The sequence below is a fragment of the Cherax quadricarinatus genome, chromosome 96, assembly GCF_038502225.1.
Source record: "Cherax quadricarinatus isolate ZL_2023a chromosome 96, ASM3850222v1, whole genome shotgun sequence".
NCBI lineage: Eukaryota > Metazoa > Arthropoda > Malacostraca > Decapoda > Parastacidae > Cherax > Cherax quadricarinatus.
In genome coordinates, this window is record NC_091387.1 from 7,123,042 (window position 1) to 7,142,878 (window position 19,837).

A 19,837-nucleotide genomic window follows, 5' to 3' on the forward strand; every position below is an offset into this window, starting at 1 on the left:
CCATCCTGAAGTCACACTTGACAGCCACATGGAACAAGACAGCTGTCAAGTGATACCATCCTGAAGTCACACTTGACAGCCACACGGAACAAGACAGCTGTCAAGTGATACCATCCTGAAGTCACACTTGACAGCCACACGGAACAAGACAGCTGTCAAGTGATACCATCCTGAAGTCACACTTGACAGCCACATGGAACAAGGCAGCTGTCAAGTGATACCATCCTGAAGTCACACTTGACAGCCACATGGAACAAGGCAGCTGTCAAGTGATACCATCCTGAAGTCACACTTGACAGCCACATGGAACAAGGCAGCTGTCAAGTGATACCATCCTGAAGTCACACTTGACAGCCACACGGAACAAGACAGCTGTCAAGTGATACCATCCTGAAGTCACACTTGACAGCCACACGGAACAAGGCAGCTGTCAAGTGATACCATCCTGAAGTCACACTTGACAGCCACACGGAACAAGGCAGCTGTCAAGTGATACCATCCTGAAGTCACACTTGACAGCCACATGGAACAAGACAGCTGTCAAGTGATACCATCCTGAAGTATATTTCATGGAGGGAGGGGGTGACTGACCCCTCCTCCTGGTCCCAGACCAGGCAGGTTTGATCCCAGGAAGGGGATGCGGGGTAGCGCCAGTTCCCTGGATCAAGAACCCTTAAGGGTGAATATCTTACCTGTAATCAGTGCAGAATGATCCTTGTGGTCGCGTCGTTCGTTTTAATCTGAAAATTAAACACAAGAATTAACATTCTGAACATTCTGTAGTGAGAATAATAACATTCTGAACATTCTGTAGTGAGAACAACACCATCACAACATAACTACTCCGCAAACCACAACTCCATCACAACATAACTACTCCACAAACCATAACACCATCACAACATAACTACTCCACAAACCATAACACCATCACAACATAACTACTCCACAAACCATAACACCATCACAACATAACTACTCCACAAACCATAACACCATCACAACATAACTACTCCGCAAACCACAACTCCATCACAACATAACTACTCCACAAACCACAACTCCATCACAACATAACTACTCCACAAACCACAACTCCATCACAACATAACTACTCCACAAACCACAACTCCATCACAACATAACTACTCCGCAAACCACAACTCCATCACAACATAACTACTCCACAAACCATAACACCATCACAACATAACTACTCCACAAACCACAACTCCATCACAACATAACTACTCCACAAACCACAACTCCATCACAACATAACTACTCCACAAACCACAACTCCATCACAACATAACTACTCCACAAACCATAACACCATCACAACATAACTACTCCACAAACCACAACTCCATCACAACATAACTACTCCACAAACCACAACTCCATCACAACATAACTACTCCACAAATCATAACTCCATCACAACATAACTACTCCACAAACCACAACTCCATCACAACATAACTACTCCACAAACCACAACTCCATCATAACATAACTACTCCACAAATCATAACTCCATCACAACATAACTACTCCACAAACCATAACTCCATCACAACATAACTACTCCACAAACCACAACTCCATCACAACATAACTACTCCACAAACCATAACTCCATCACAACATAACTACTCCACAAACCACAACTCCATCACAACATAACTACTCCACAAACCACAACTCCATCATAACATAACTACTCCACAAATCATAACTCCATCACAACATAACTACTCCACAAACCACAACTCCATCACAACATAACTACTCCACAAACCATAACACCATCACAACATAACTACTCCGCAAACCACAACTCCATCACAACATAACTACTCCACAAACCATAACACCATCACAACATAACTACTCCACAAACCATAACACCATCACAACATAACTACTCCACAAACCACAACTCCATCACAACATAACTACTCCACAAACCATAACACCATCACAACATAACTACTCCACAAACCACAACTCCATCACAACATAACTACTCCACAAACAACAACTCCATCACAACATAACTACTCCACAAACAACAACTCCATCACAACATAACTACTCCACAAACAACAACTCCATCACAACATAACTACTCCACAAACAACAACTCCATCACAACATAACTACTCCACAAACCATAACTCCATCACAACTACTCCACCAAGTATGCAACTAACATAACTCACACTTAAGCTAACTCCGACAGGGCAAAACTAACTCTGCATCCCCCCCTACCATCACAAGAGCTATAACACAAGTATGATGACAAGGGTGTCCAAGTGCGCGTTTATCTCAGCCATCCATTTGTGGGTGAGCAAGGATGACAGTTAATCCATAAAAGCAATAAGTTAGATGGACGACCACATCCATACATGAGCAATGGTTCCGGATGCCATCACCCAAATCACCACTTGGCCCTGACAAAGCTTTAGCCATAGTGAAGTCGGTCTTAACGACACAGCGGCGGACAGTGATGCCGGTCTTAGCGACACAGCGGCGGACAGTGATGCCGGTCTTAGCGACACAGCGGCGGGCAGATTGAAGCCAGTCTTCGGGATACCACCGCGGACAGATTGAAGCCAGTCTTCGGGATACCACCGCGGACAGATTAAAGCCAGTCTTCGGGATACCACCGCGGACAGATTGAAGCCAGTCTTCAGGATACCACCGCGAACAGATTGAAGCCAGTCTTCGGGATACCACCGCAGACAGATTGAAGCCAGTCTTCGGGATACTACCGCGGACAGATTGAAGCAGGTCTTTGGGATACCACCGCGGACAGATTGAAGCCAGTCTTCGGGATACCACCGCGGACAGATTGAAGCCGGTCTTCGGGATAGCACCGCGGACAGATTGAAGCCAGTCTTCGGGATACCACCGCGGACAGATTGAAGCCAGTCTTCGGGATACCACCGCCGACAGATTGAAGCCGGTCTTCGGGATACCACCGCGGACAGATTGAAGCCAGTCTTCGGGATACCACCGCGGACAGATTGAAGCCGGTCTTCGGGATACCACCGCCGACAGATTGAAGCCGGCCTCAGGGACACAGACGTGGACAAAAGGAAGCCGGTCTCGGGGACACAGACGTGGACGAAACGAAGCCGGCCTCAGGGACACAGACGTGGACAAAACGAAGCCGGCCGTAGCGACACCGCCGCATACAAAGCGAAGTTGGTTTTAGGGCGAGACGGCTACAGAAGAGTCGTTTACCGTCCGATGAGTTAGTCGGGGTGTGAGTAGAGTGGTGGACCTTACAACAACAACTAACCTTGACAAGGGTAGTAAATAAAAACAAATGAAGCAACAAGGGGGTGACAAATGAAAGCTGAAAACTCAGATGAGTCACAGGGATGTCAGGAAGTATTTCTTCAGTCACAGAGTTGTCAGGAAGTGGATAAATCTGGAGAGTGATGTAGTGGAGGCAGGACCCTTACATAGCTTTAAGACGAGGTATGATAAAGTTTATGGAGCAGGGAGAGATCATGGTGGTGTAAGAGATCATGGGGGTATAAGAGATCATGGTGGTGTAAGAGATCATGGGGGTATAAGAGATCATGGGGCTATAAGAGATCATGGGGGCATAAGAAATCACGTGGGATGCTTGACAGAACAAGTGAAGGGGGGGTGCAAGAGAGTAGATGAGGCAGTGCTGGGGTGAGGTGGGGCGTGGGGTCGTGTTTACCACCCCTCCCCACTGATCAAATTAGGCAGCCAGTGGGATAAATGAAGTGTGTCAAGGCCTCGTGATCCCCTACAGTAAGTGGTCGTACATCCCATACATTAAGTGGTCTTTAAGTAAATGCTACAAGGGTAACACCCCCTATATCCCTTAATGGGGTGGGAGAGAGAATGGTGTTGGTAACAACTGTTAGCTTTTAAATAAAGTTAGGAACCTTGACCTACCTTGTAGAACACTGAGTAAGACACAGACTGAAGGGAGAGAGGGAGATAGAACAAGGAAAAGACTAGAGAAGATGGGAAGAGTATATAGCATGAAGGAATAACAAGGAACTGTAAAGAACGAAAAGAGGGGAGGCTGGGGATGCCAGGGAGAAAGGAATACTGTTTGGAAGAAAGGAAGTGGGGAGGAGAGAGGGAGAGAGGGAAGATAGGGGTGGAGGTTGGTGGAGTAGGGAGAAGAATGGTGGAGCTATGAATGGTAGACTGTGATTGGAGGAATGAGTGGGTGAACACCGAGGGATGACTAGAGGAGAGGGATGAGTGTAGTGAACAGAGAGGGACAGGCTGGTGGTGGGGGAGGGAGGGATGGGAGGGGGAGGGGAGGAAGAACCATCACATATCTACATAATTGATCTATAATTGGACACACAGTGGGTCTCCACTGCCCCGTCTACATCAAAACAACACATAAATATATATTTGTAGATCTCTGACGACGAGTAGGACAGCTGGGGTGGTGTAGGAGAGGCAGTGGTGGTGTAGGAGAGGCAGTGGTGTAGGAGAGGCAGTGGTGGTGTAGGAGAGGCAGTGGTGGTGTAGGAGAGGCAGTGGTGTAGGAGAGGCAGTGGTGGTGTAGGAGAGGCAGTGGTGGTGTAGGAGAGGCAGTGGTGGTGTAGGAGAGGCAGTGGTGTAGGAGAGGCAGTGGTGGTGTAGGAGAGGCAGTGGTGGTGTAGGAGAGGCAGTGGTGGTGTAGGAGAGGCAGTGGTGTAGGAGAGGCAGTGGTGGTGTAGGAGAGGCAGTGGCAAATACCACATGTAGTATCTGGCCCTTGCTCAGACAAGATGGGGCTTACACAGATGACAACAAATGAATGAAATACTGAAAACCCAATACATTAACATCTCCATTCAAAGCAGGTGAAATCGCAGATCTAGAGAGTGTACAGAGATCCTTTACTGCACGTATAAGTTCTGTCAAGCACCTTAACTACTGGGAACGCTTGGATTATTATTATTATAATCAAGGGGGAAGCACTAAACCCGTAGGATTATACAGCGCCTATGGGGGGATGGAAGGCATTCAGGCTTAATTCAGGGAACTGGAGCACAGATCCAATTCCCTAGATCAAGAGCCCCTCACCAGCGTCAAGGAGCCTTCCTTGAGGGGGGGAACGCTTGGAAACACTTGACTTGTACTCACTGGAGCGCAGGCGGGAGAGATACATCATAACCTACACCTGGAAAATCCTAGAAGGAATGGTCCCCGAATCTGCACACAGAAATCACTCCCTACGAAAGTAAAAGACTGGGCAGGCGATGCAAAATGCTCCAGTAGTGGCGCCACTGGTACATTAAGAGAAACACAATCAGTGTCCAGGGCCCAAGACTGTTCAACAGCCTCCCACCAGCCTTATAAGGGGAATTACCAATAGCCCCCTGGCTGCCTTCAAGAGGGAGCTGGACAGATATTTAGTTGGTGCCGAATCAGCCAGGCTGTGATTCGTACGTTGGACTACGTGCGACCAGCAGTAAAAGCCTGGTTAATGATGAGAGTAAGACACATGTGCAACATCTGGGTATGAAGATTGAGACACTTATGCAGCATATGGGAATCTTTATTCAGGAAACGTTTCGCCACACAGTGGCTTCATCAGTCCAATACAAAGAGGAAGGCGTAAGGAGAGGAGGAGAATGAGGTAATCAGTCCCTCAACCTGGAGTCGATGTGTTCAGTCCATCAATCTTGTATCTGGGTATCTTTATTGTAGACGTTTCGCCATCCAGTGGCTTTATCAATACAAATTCTAGGACATAACTTGAAGACAGTAGAACTATGTACAGAAGATGAGGTAATCAGTCCCTCAACCTAGGAGTAGGTGCGAACAGCACCATAGTCGTGGAGATTCTGAAGCAGAAGAAAGAATCCTGGCGCTTATATAGTAACGTGAAGCAGAAGAAAGAATCCTGGCGCCAGGATTCTTTCTTCTGCTTCACGTTACTATACACAGCCTGGTTAATCAGGTTCTGACCCACTGGGAGGCCTGGTCATGGATCGGGCCACGGGTGCGTTAATCCCCGGAATACCCTCCAGGTAGACTCCAGGTAAGATGATTAAGAAAAAATCGTTAAATATCAATATGGTTTAGAAAGACACGTAAGCAAACACTATGACATATTTATTAGAAAACGTTTCGGTCCTGGGACCTTGATCACTTCTGAAGTGATCAAGGTCCCAGGACCGAAACGTTTTCTAATAAATATGTTGAACATCAAAATGGTATACAATACCGACAGGTTGGTAGGTAAGACACATAGGCAACAGTTAGGCAACTTTATTCCGAAACGTTTCGCCTACACAGTAGGCTTCTTCAGTCGAATACAGAAAGTAGGCAGGAACAGTTGCTAGAGTCAATTATAGCTGAGATTATAAGAAGCCATCTCGATAAGCATAGCTTGATTAATGATACTCAGCATGGATTCACAAGAGGCCGGTCTTGTCTAACTAATTTATTAACTTTCTTCAGTAAAGCTTTTGAGGCTGTTGACCACGATAAAGAATTTGATATTGTTTACTTAGATTTTAGTAAGGCATTTGATAGAGTTCCGCACCAAAGACTGTTGAAGAAAGTAGCAGCTCATGGCATTGGGGGAAGGGTGCTCTCGTGGATCGAGTCATGGCTCACAGACAGGAAGCAGAGAGTGTCCATAAATGGGGTTAAATCCGAGTGGGGATCAGTAACAAGTGGCGTTCCACAGGGATCAGTCTTGGGCCCGTTGTTGTTTATAATATATATCAATGATCTTGATGAAGGAATTGCTAGTGATATGAGCAAATTCGCCGATGACACGAAGATAGGTAGGATAATTGATTCAAACGTAGATGTTAGGGAACTTCAGGAGGATTTAGACAAACTCTACTCTTGGTCAGAAAAGTGGCAGATGCAGTTCAATGTAGATAAATGCAAGGTTCTGAAGCTCGGGAGTGCCCATAACCCTAGCACTTATAAGTTAAATAATGTAGAACTTAGCCATACAGATTGCGAAAAGGACTTGGGGGTTATGGTAAGCAGCAACCTTAAACCAAGACAGCAATGCCTAAGCGTACGTAATAAGGCAAATAGATTACTGGGATTTATATCAAGAAGTATAAGCAACAGAAGTCCAGAGGTCATACTGCAGCTTTATACATCATTAGTAAGGCCTCACCTAGATTATGCAGCTCAATTCTGGTCTCCATATTACAGAATGGACATAAATTCGTTAGAAAACATTCAGCGTAGGATGACTAAATTAATACATAGCATTAGAAATCTTCCTTATAAAGAAAGATTGAAGACTCTTAAGTTACATTCACTTGTTAGACGAAGAATGAGGGGAGACCTGATCGAAGTGTATAAGTGGAAGATAGGTATTAATAAAGGGGATATTAACAAGGTCTTGAGGATATCTCTCCAAGAGAGAACCCGCAGTAATGGATTTAAATTAGATAAGTTTAGATTTAGAAAGGACATAGGAAAGTATTGGTTTGGAAATAGGGTAGTTGATGAGTGGAACAGTCTACCTAGTTGGGTTATTGAGGCTAGGACTTTGGGTAGTTTCAAATTTAGGTTGGATAAGTACATGAGTGGGAGGGGTTGGATTTGAGTGGGACTTGCACATCGGAGCTTGTTTCTTGGGTGGCATTGAAAATTGGGTTGGGCAAATGTTTTGTTAGTGGGATGAATTGTAAAGGACCTGCCTAGTATGGGCCAACAGGCCTGCTGCAGTGTTCCTCCTTTCTTATGTTCTTATGTTCTTATGTGAAGACGATGTAATCAGTCCATCACCCTTGTAGTCGTCTTCACATCTCTACTGTTCCTGCCTACTTTCTGTACTCGACTGAAGAAGCCTACTGTGTAGGCGAAACGTTTCGGAATAAAGTTGTCTAACTGTTGCCTATGTGTCTTACCTACCAACCTGTCGGTATTGTATACCATTTTGATGTTCAATATATTTATTAGAAAACGTTTCGATCCTGGGACCTTGATCAGGGTCCCAGGACCGAAACGTTTTCTAATAAATATGTCATAGTGTTTGCTTACGTGTCTTTCTAAACCAACTTGTGGGTATTTATTACCAAGGTTTATACCATATATCAAAATGTATTAAAAATTCAGGTATTTTATTTAGTCGTGCTGTATAGTCCTTGTGGCTTAGCGCTTCTTTTTGATTATAATAATAATAATTTATTTAGTCGTTTTCAAAGTTTGTTTGACCATGTATGACTAAGTTTGATCTCCGTTAGGACTCTGAGTCTTCATTCTGGGTGTAGAGTACTTGACCGTCTCCCAGGATATAAGATCCCTTGATAGGGAGGACAGGGCAGGGCAGGGCAGGGCAGGGAAGGGCAGGGCAGGGCAGGAACCCACAAAACTGGATTATATCCTGGGAATTAATGAGGGGCATGGACTTTTATGCTGGTAAGTACTAAAACGTTGTGTAGCTTTAAAAATAGGTTAGATAAATACATGAGTGGGTGTGGGTGGGTGTGAGTTGGACCTGACTAGCTTGTGCTGCTGGGTCTGGTACAGTGCTCCATCCTTCAGTGGAGATGATCAGACTGGGTGGGTCACTGGGCTAATCCGGGGAAGGGGGGGTGACATGGACCTGCTCCGCATGGGTCAGTAGGCCTGTTGCAGTGTTCCTTCTTTCTTATGTTCTTAAGTACCAATTTCTTGGGTATAAGAATAATTAAGAACTGTGAGGGAGTCTACCTGGAGGTTATTAAAAGATCACCAAACAACGTGAAGGATTTGGGGTCAGTAATGTCAGGTGAAAATATAAACACAAATGCAGTATAATGTGATCCTTTATTGACAACGTTTCACCCACGCAGTGGGCTTTTTCAAGTCACACACGGATCTACCTGGGGTTGGAAGGTACGAGAGTATTTATAGTTCAGAACGTTGAGGTCAGGTGAAGATTGCTGCATCAGATGATCTACCGGGTGGGGTTATAGAGTCTTGGGTAGCTTGGCAGGGGTATTGGACAAGTTGTGAGTAGACCTTCTGCAGTGTTCTATGTTCTTATGTGGGATAGCGATGAAGAAGTTTCTTGGCGAGTGGTTCAGCTATGTTATAGAAGCCATTGTTCTGGCTGAACCACTCGCCAAGAAACTTCTTCATCGCTATCCCACATAAGAACATAGAACACTGCAGAAGGTCTACTCACAACTTGTCCAATACCCCCGCCTAGCTACCCAAGACTCTATAACCCCACCCGGTAGATCATCTGATGCAGCAATCTTCACCTGACCTCAACGTTCTGAACTATAAATACTCCCTTACCTTCCAACACCAGGTAGATCCGTGTGTGACTTGAAAAAGCCCACTGCGTGGGTGAAACGTTGTCAATAAAGGATCACATTATACTGCATTTGTGTTTATATTTCCATTGTGTCGGTATTTTATACCATTTATTTCCATAATGTCAGGTGACCTTTCTTTCACGGAACATAATACTGCAAATGTCACAACAGCCAAGAAAATGACTGAATGGATAATGAGAACTTTCAAAACAAGAGAAATAATGTTAATGGTGACAGTCTTCAAATCTGTGTGATGAATGGTTTTGAAAACCGACAAGTTGAAGAATTGAGACACTTATGCAACATATGGGAATCTTTATTGAAGAGACGTTTCGCCACACAGTGGCTTCATCAGTCCAATACAAAGTAGAAATGGGTAAGGAGAGGAGAAGTTTGAGATAATCAGTCCCTCAACCTGAAATCGATGTGTTCAGTCCATCACTCTTGAATAGATTGATGGACTGAACACATCGACTCAAGGTTGAGGGACTGATTACCTCATTCTCCTCCTGTTCTTCTAGTTTCTCCTTAGTATGGACTGATGAAGCCACTGTGTGGCGAAACGTTTCCTCAATAAAGATACCCAAGAGTTGCATATGTGTCTAATTTATCAACATGTCGGTTCTCTGAACCATTCATCTACATACCCAGATGTTGTACATAGTATGGGCCAGCAGGTCTCTAGCAGTGCTCCTTCTTTCTTAGAAGACCATAAGGAGGAATACTGCAGTAGGCCTGTTGGCTCATACTAGGCAGCTCCTTCATAAATCCAACACACTAACAGAACATTCTACCAACTGCATCTGATGATGCAGCATTCTCCACCTGACCTCAACATTCTCAACCTGACTATAAATACTCGCGTTCCTTCCACCCCAGGTAGTTCTGTTTGTGACTTGAAAAAGCCCACTGTGTGGGCGAAACGTAGTCAATAAAGGATCACATTATACTGCATATGTGTTTATATTTCCATTGTGTCGGTATTTTATACCATTTATTTCCATTCTACCAACACATTTTCAACGCTACCCAAGCAATACGCTTTGATAAATCTATTTACTCATGTGCAAGTCCCACTCAAATCCGACCCCACTCACTCATGTATTTATCCAACCTAAATTTGAACTACCCAAAGTTTAAGCTTCAATAACCCTACTACGCAGACTGTTCCACTCATCAACTACCCTATTTCCAAACTAGTTTTTTCCATATCCTTTCTTATATTCACTTAAAAATTTGCAGGAGAGAGCGTAGGAATGAGATTAACGGAAAGTAGTACCCTGAGCATATAAGCCTACTGGCACTAGGAACACTGCTAACTTATACCATTAAGAAAGAAGATGCAAGTTAGAGAGCGCCGCGCCCTCCTTATCTGGGGAAGAAGAGTCACAGAACTTGTCTAAGTTGAAGACAACCTCAAAAAGTCAACACTGGTTAAAGAAAGATTAATACAAGGCGAGGAGAGGCAGGAGATTAAAGGAAGGAGAAACAGGAAGTGAAGAAGGGAATTAGGGAGGAAGAACTGACAAGAAAAAGGGAACTAGGAAGGAAGTGATAAAAATCGAAACTAGGGAGGAAGGAGGATAGGGAGATGAAGGAAAGGATAGCAGTGGGAGGGAGGATAAATGGGAATAAGACAATATAGACAAGTGAGTGTAGGATAATATCTTAACTGGTGGGTGTTGGTGGTGGGTGTTGAGGGTGGGTGTTGGGGGTGGGTGGGAGAGAGCAGCATCACTCTACTACCCTTGATAACATCTCCCTTCAAATTGACCTCTCCCACCCCTCCTCTCACTCATTATTCTTCTATCTCCCCTCACTCACAGTTCACTCCCCTCACTCTCACTTTACTCCCCTCAATGTTCAATGAGGACAAATTCCAACTACTCCGTTATGGAAAACTGGAGGAGATAATAACTAGAACAGAGTATACTACTGACTCCGGCCATACAATAGAACGGAAAAGTAATGTAAGGGACCTGGGAGTAGTAATGTCTGAGGATCTCACTTTCAAGGATCACAACAGTGCCACGATCACACGTGCAAAGAAAATGATAGGATGGATAATGAGAACTTTCAAAACGAGAGATGCCAAGCCCATGATGATCCTTTTCAAATCACTTGTTCTCTCTAGGCTGGAATACTGCTGTACATTAACATCTCCATTCAAAGCAGGTGAAATCGCAGATCTAGAGAGTGTACAGAGATCCTTTACTGCACGTATAAGTTCTGTCAAGCACCTTAACTACTGGGAACGCTTGGAAGCACTTGACTTGTACTCCCTGGAACGCAGGAGGGAGAGATATATCATAATCTACACTTGGAAAATCCTGGAAGGAATGGTCCCAAATCTGCACACAGAAATCACTCCCTACGAAAGTAAAAGACTGGGCAGGCGATGCAAAATGCCCCCAATTAAAAGTAGGGGCGCCATTGGTACACTAAGGGAAAACACCATAAGTGTCCGGGGCCCAAAACTGTTCAACAGCCACCCATCAAGCATTAGGGGAATTGCCAATAAACCCCTGGCTGCCTTCAAGACCCCTGGCTGCCTTCAAGACCCCTGGCTGCCTTCAAGACCCCTGGCTGCCTTCAAGACCCCTGGCTGCCTTCAAGACCCCTGGCTGCCTTCAAGACCCCTGGCTGCCTTCAAGACCCCTGGCTGCCTTCAAGACCCCTGGCTGCCTTCAAGACCCCTGGCTGCCTTCAAGACCCCTGGCTGCCTTCAAGAGAGAGCTGGACAGATACCTAAAGTCAGTGCCGGATCAGCCGGGCTGTGGCTCGTACGTTGGACTGCGTGCGGCCAGCAGTAACAGCCTAGTTGATCAGGCCTTGATCCATCGGGAAGCCTGGTCATGGACCGGGCCGCGGGGGCGTTGATCCCCGGAATAACCTCCAGGTAACCTCCAGGTAACCTCCAGGTACTTCACTCTCCCTCGCTTCTTACGGGTTTTTTATAAGTTTTAAACTGAGTTTTTGTACCTGGGGTTATTTTCCACCTTGGTTTATTTTATACCTGTGTTTATTTTGCATCTGGGTTTATTTTTCACTGTTTATTTTACACTTTGGTTTATTTTTCACTTGACATCATCACCCCCTTCTGTGCACTCCCCTCTTGCGTTCCATCCTATATTCTTCTTGTCCCTCCTCCCCTGCTGTGCACTCCCCTCGTGTCTCCCCTCGTGTCTCCCCTCATGTCTCCCCTCTCTCCGCCTGTCTACTAGTCCTCACTCCTCATCTCTCAGGACTCACAGTTAACGCTCTCTGATTCTCTTATGTTTCTCAGTGACAACTTTGAGAGATTGGATTACAACACTCAAATTTATGCTGGTTTCTGGTGATTATTGTGATGTCAGGGGGCGCAGCCCCCTACCAACCACTCTCCCCTTCCCCACACACCAACACACTTCCCCTATGTCACTGTTATACTTCTAGAATATATGTACGAACACCCACAGTGTACTGCTACACAGTGGGTGTAGCATTACACCCACAGTGTACTACACAGTGGGTGTAGCATTACACCCACTGTGTACTTTAAGTAGTATAAATAACAGAAGTCTTGATCAAGTTAGGATTCAACTCTACATATCCTTGGTAAAGTCTCGTTTAAACTGTACTGTACAGTTCTGGTCTACATATTACACAGTTCTGGTCTACATATTACACAGTTCTGGTCTACATATTACACAGTTCTGGTCTACATATTACACAGTTCTGGTCTACATATTACACAGTTCTGGTCTACATATTACACAGTTCTGGTCTACATCTTACACAGTTCTGGTCTACATATTACACAGTTCTGGTCTACATATTACACAGTTCTGGTCTACATATTACACAGTTCTGGTCTACATATTACACAGTTCTGGTCTACATATTACACAGTTCTGGTCTACATATTACACAGTTCTGGTCTACATATTACACAGTTCTGGTCTACATATTACACAGTTCTGGTCTCTATATTACACAGTTCTGGTCTACATATTACACAGTTCTGGTCTACATATTACACAGTTCTGGTCTACATATTACACAGTTCTGGTCTACATATTACACAGTTCTGGTCTACATATTACACAGTTCTGGTCTACATATTACACAGTTCTGGTCTACATATTACACAGTTCTGGTCTCTATATTACACAGTTCTGGTCTACATATTACACAGTTCTGGTCTACATATTACACAGTTCTGGTCTACATATTACACAGTTCTGGTCTACATATTACACAGTTCTGGTCTACATATTACACAGTTCTGGTCTACATATTACACAGTTCTGGTCTACATATTACACAGTTCTGGTCTCTATATTACACAGTTCTGGTCTACATATTACACAGTTCTGGTCTACATATTACACAGTTCTGGTCTACATATTACACAGTTCTGGTCTACATATTACACAGTTCTGGTCTACATATTACACAGTTCTGGTCTACATATTACACAGTTCTGGTCTACATATTACACAGTTCTGGTCTACATATTACACAGTTCTGGTCTCTATATTACACAGTTCTGGTCTACATATTACACAGTTCTGGTCTACATATTACACAGTTCTGGTCTACATATTACACAGTTCTGGTCTACATATTACACAGTTCTGGTCTACATATTACACAGTTCTGGTCTACATATTACACAGTTCTGGTCTCTATATTACACAGTTCTGGTCTCTATATTACACAGTTCTGGTCTCTATATTACGCACTTCTGATCTCTACACAGTTCTGGTCTCTATATTACACAGTTCTGGTCTACATATTACACAGTTCTGGTCTACATATTACACAGTTCTGGTCTACATATTACACAGTTCTGGTCTACATATTACACAGTTCTGGTCTACATATTACACAGTTCTGGTCTACATATTACACAGCTCTGGTCTCTATATTACACAGTTCTGGTCTACATATTACACAGTTCTGGTCTACATATTACACAGTTCTGGTCTCTATATTACACAGTTCTGGTCTCTATATTACACAGTTCTGGTCTCTATATTACACAGTTCTGGTCTCTATATTACACAGTTCTGGTCTCTATATTACACAGTTCTGGTCTCTATATTACGCACTTCTGATCTCTACACAGTTCTGGTCTCTATATTACACAGTTCTGGTCTACATATTACACAGTTCTGGTCTACATATTACACAGTTCTGGTCTCTATATTACACAGTTCTGGTCTCTATATTACGCACTTCTGATCTCTACACAGTTCTGGTCTCTATATTACACATTTCTGGTCTACATATTACACCATAGGCATAAATACTGTGCAGTTCTGGTCTACATATTACACAGTTCTGGTCTACATATTACACAGTTCTGGTCTACATATTACACATTTCTGGTCTACATATTACACCATAGGCATAAATACTGTGCAGTTCTGGTCTACATATTACACAGTTCTGGTCTACATATTACACAGTTCTGGTCTACATATTACACAGTTCTGGTCTACATATTACACAGTTCTGGTCTACATATTACACAGTTCTGGTCTACATATTACACAGTTCTGGTCTACATATTACACAGCTCTGGTCTACATATTACACAGTTCTGGTCTACATATTACACAGTTCTGGTCTACATATTACACAGTTCTGGTCTACATATTACACAGTTCTGGCCTACATATTACACAGTTCTGGTCTACATATTACACCATAGGCATAAATACTGTGCAGTTCTGGTCTACATATTACACAGTTCTGGTCTACATATTACACAGTTCTGGTCTCTATATTACACAGTTCTGGTCTACATATTACACAGTTCTGGTCTACATATTACACAGTTCTGGTCTACATATTACACAGTTCTGGTCTACATATTACACAGTTCTGGTCTACATATTACACAGTTCTGGTCTACATATTACACAGTTCTGGTCTACATATTACACAGTTCTGGTACATATTACATATTACACAGTTCTGGTCTACATATTACACAGTTCTGGTCTACATATTACACAGTTCTGGTCTACATATTACACAGTTCTGGTCTACATATTACACAGTTCTGGTCTACATATTACACAGTCTACATATTACACAGCTCTGGTCTCTATATTTCTGGTCTACATATTACACAGTTCTGGTCTCTATATTACACAGTTCTGGTCTACATATTACACAGTTCTGGTCTACATATTACACAGTTCTGGTCTACATATTACACAGTTCTGGTCTACATATTACACAGCTCTGGTCTCTATATTACACAGCTCTGGTCTACATATTACACAGTTCTGGTCTCTATATTACGCACTTCTGATCTCTACACAGTTCTGGTCTACATATTACACAGTTCTGGTCTACATATTACACAGTTCTGGTCTACATATTACACAGTTCTGGTCTACATATTACACAGTTCTGGTCTACATATTACACAGCTCTGGTCTCTATATTACACAGCTCTGGTCTACATATTACACAGTTCTGGTCTCTATATTACGCACTTCTGATCTCTACACAGTTCTGGTCTCTATATTACACAGTTCTGGTCTACATATTACACAGTTCTGGTCTACATATTACACAGTTCTGGTCTCTATATTACACAGTTCTGGTCTACATATTACACAGTTCTGGTCTACATATTACACAGTTCTGGTCTCTATATTACACAGTTCTGGTCTACATATTACACAGTTCTGGTCTCTATATTACACAGTTCTGGTCTACATATTACACAGTTCTGGTCTACATATTACACAGTTCTGGTCTACATATTACACAGTTCTGGTCTACATATTACACAGTTCTGGTCTCTATATTACACAGTTCTGGTCTACACAGTTCTGGTCTCTATATTACACAGTTCTGGTCTACATATTACACAGTTCTGGTCTACTATATTACACAGTTCTGGTCTCTACATATTACACAGTTCTGGTCTACATATTACACAGTTCTGGTCTACATATTACACAGTTCTGGTCTACATATTACACAGTTCTGGTCTACATATTACACAGTTCTGGTCTACATATTACACAGTCTACATATTACACAGTTCTGGTCTACATATTACATATTACACAGTTCTGGTCTCTATATTACACAGTTCTGGTCTACATATTACACAGTTCTGGTCTACATATTACACAGTTCTGGTCTCTATATTACACAGTTCTGGTCTACATATTACACAGTTCTGGTCTACATATTACACAGTTCTGGTCTACATATTACACAGTTCTGGTCTACATATTACACAGTTCTGGGTCTCTATATTACACAGTTCTGGTCTACTATATTACACAGTTCTGGTCTACATATTACACAGTTCTGGTCTACATATTACACAGTTCTGGTCTACATATTACACAGTTCTGGTCTACATATTACACAGTTCTGGTCTATATTACACAGTTCTGGTCTACATATTACACAGTTCTGGTCTACACAGTTCTGGTCTCATATTACACAGTTCTGGTCTACTATATTACACAGTTCTGGTCTACATATTACACAGTTCTGTCTACATATTACACAGTCTGGTCTATATTACACAGTTCTGGTCTACATATTACACAGTTCTGGTCTACATATTACACAGTTCTGGTCTACATATTACACAGTTCTGGTCTCTATATTACACAGTTCTGGTCTACATATTACACAGTTCTGGTCTACATATTACACAGTTCTGGTCTACATATTACACAGTTCTGGTCTCTACATATTACACAGTTCTGGTCTACATATTACACAGTTCTGGTCTACATATTACACAGTTCTGGTCTACATATTACACAGTTCTGGTCTACATATTACACAGTTCTGGTCTACATATTACACAGTTCTGGTCTACATATTACACAGTTCTGGTCTACATATTACACAGTTCTGGTCTACTATATTACACAGTTCTGGTCTCTATATTACACAGTCTCTACACAGTTCTGGTCTACATATTACACAGTTCTGGTCTACATATTACACAGTTCTGGTCTACATATTACACAGTTCTGGTCTACTATATTACACAGTTCTGGTCTACATATTACACAGTTCTGGTCTCTATATTACACAGTTCTGGTCTACATATTACACAGTTCTGGTCTACATATTACACAGTTCTGGTCTACATATTACACAGTTCTGGTCTCTACATATTACACAGTTCTGGTCTCTATATTACACAGTTCTGTCTCTATATTACACAGTCTCTATATTACACAGTTCTGGTCTACATATTACACAGTTCTGGTCTACATATTACACAGTTCTGGTCTACATATTACACAGTTCTGGTCTACATATTACACAGTTCTGGTCTACATATTACACAGTTCTGGTCTACATATTACACAGTCTGGTCTCTATATTACACAGTTCTGGTCTACATATTACACAGTTCTGGTCTACATATTACACAGTTCTGTCTACATATTACACAGTCTCTATATTACACAGTTCTGGTCTACATATTACACAGCACTTCTGGTCTCTATATTACACAGTTCTGGTCTACATATTACACAGTTCTGGTCTACAGTTCTGGTCTACATATTACACAGTTCTGGTCTACATATTACACAGTTCTGGTCTACATATTACACAGTTCTGGTCTACATATTACACAGTCTCTATATTACACAGTTCTGGTCTACATATTACACAGTTCTGGTCTTCATATTACACAGTTCTGGTCTCTATATTACACAGTTCAGGTCTCTATATTACACAGATCTGGTCTACATATTACACAGTTCTGGTCTACATATTACACAGTTCTGGTCTCTATATTACACAGTCTCTATATTACACAGTTCTGGTCTACATATTACACAGTTCTGGTCTACATATTACACAGTTCTGGTCTACATATTACACAGTTCTGGTCTCTATATTACACAGTTCTGGTCTACATATTACACAGTTCTGGTCTACATATTACACAGTTCTGGTCTACATATTACACAGTTCTGGTCTACATATTACACAGTTCTGGTCTACATATTACACAGTTCTGGTCTACATATTACACAGTTCTGGTCTCTATATTACACAGTTCTGGTCTACATATTACACAGTTCTGGTCTCTATATTACACAGTTCTGGTCTCTATATTACACAGTTCTGGTCTACATATTACACAGTTCTGGTCTACATATTACACAGTTCTGGTCTACATATTACACAGTTCTGGTCTACATATTACACAGTTCTGGTCTACATATTACACAGTTCTGGTCTACATATTACACAGTTCTGGTCTCTATATTACACAGTTGTGGTCTACATATTACACAGTTCTGGTCTCTATATTACACAGTTCTGGTCTACATATTACACAGTTCTGGTCTCTATATTACACAGTTCTGGTCTACATATTACACAGTTCTGGTCTCTATATTACACAGTTCTGGTCTCTATATTACACAGTTCTGGTCTCTATATTACACAGTTCTGGTCTCTATATTACACAGTTCTGGTCTACATATTACACAGTTCTGGTCTACATATTACACAGTTCTGGTCTACATATTACACAGTTCTGGTCTACATATTACACAGTTCTGGTCTACATATTACACAGTTCTGGTCTACATATTACACAGTTCTGGTCTACATATTACACAGTTCTGGTCTACATATTACACAGTTCTGGTCTCTATATTACACAGTTCTGGTCTACATATTACACAGTTCTGGTCTACATATTACACAGTTCTGGTCTACATATTACACAGTTCTGGTCTACATATTACACAGCTCTGGTCTCTACACAGTTCTGGTCTACATATTACACAGTTCTGGTCTACATATTACACAGCTCTGGTCTCTATATTACGCACTTCTGATCTCTACACAGTTCTGGTCTACATATTACACAGTTCTGGTCTACATATTACACAGTTCTGGTCTACATATTACACAGTTCTGGTCTACATATTACACAGCTCTGGTCTCTATATTACACAGCTCTGGTCTACATATTACACAGTTCTGGTCTCTATATTACGTCTACATATTACACAGTTCTGATCTACATATTACACAGTTCTGGTCTACATATTACACAGTTCTGGTCTACATATTACACAGTTCTGGTCTACTATATTACACAGTTCTGGTCTACATATTACACAGTTCTGGTCTACATATTACACAGCTCTGGTCTCTATATTACACAGCTCTGGTCTACATATTACACAGTTCTGGTCTACATATTACACAGTTCTGGTCTACATATTACACAGTTCTGGTCTACATATTACACAGTTCTGGTCTACATATTACACAGTTCTGGTCTACATATTACACAGTTCTGGTCTACATATTACACAGTTCTGGTCTCTATATTACACAGTTCTGGTCTACATATTACACAGTTCTGGTCTCTATATTACACAGTTCTGGTCTCTATATTACACAGTTCTGGTCTACATATTACACAGTTCTGGTCTACATATTACACAGTTCTGGTCTACATATTACACAGTTCTGGTCTACATATTACACAGTTCTGGTCTACATATTACACAGTTCTGGTCTAC

The 19,837-nt window shown here is 42.2% G+C and overlaps 1 protein-coding gene across 2 annotated transcripts in view; it reads right to left on the bottom strand.

The window, feature by feature from the left end:
• rhea (Talin_middle and talin-RS domain-containing protein rhea) overlaps positions 1-19,837 on the bottom strand; it is a 351,846-nt gene that overhangs the window by 212,737 nt on the left and 119,272 nt on the right. For both annotated transcript variants that reach the window (XM_070105058.1, XM_070105057.1), the window contains exon 2: positions 693-740. The gene's annotated coding sequence lies outside the window, so the exon portion shown is untranslated. The remainder of the gene's footprint in view (positions 1-692; positions 741-19,837) is intronic.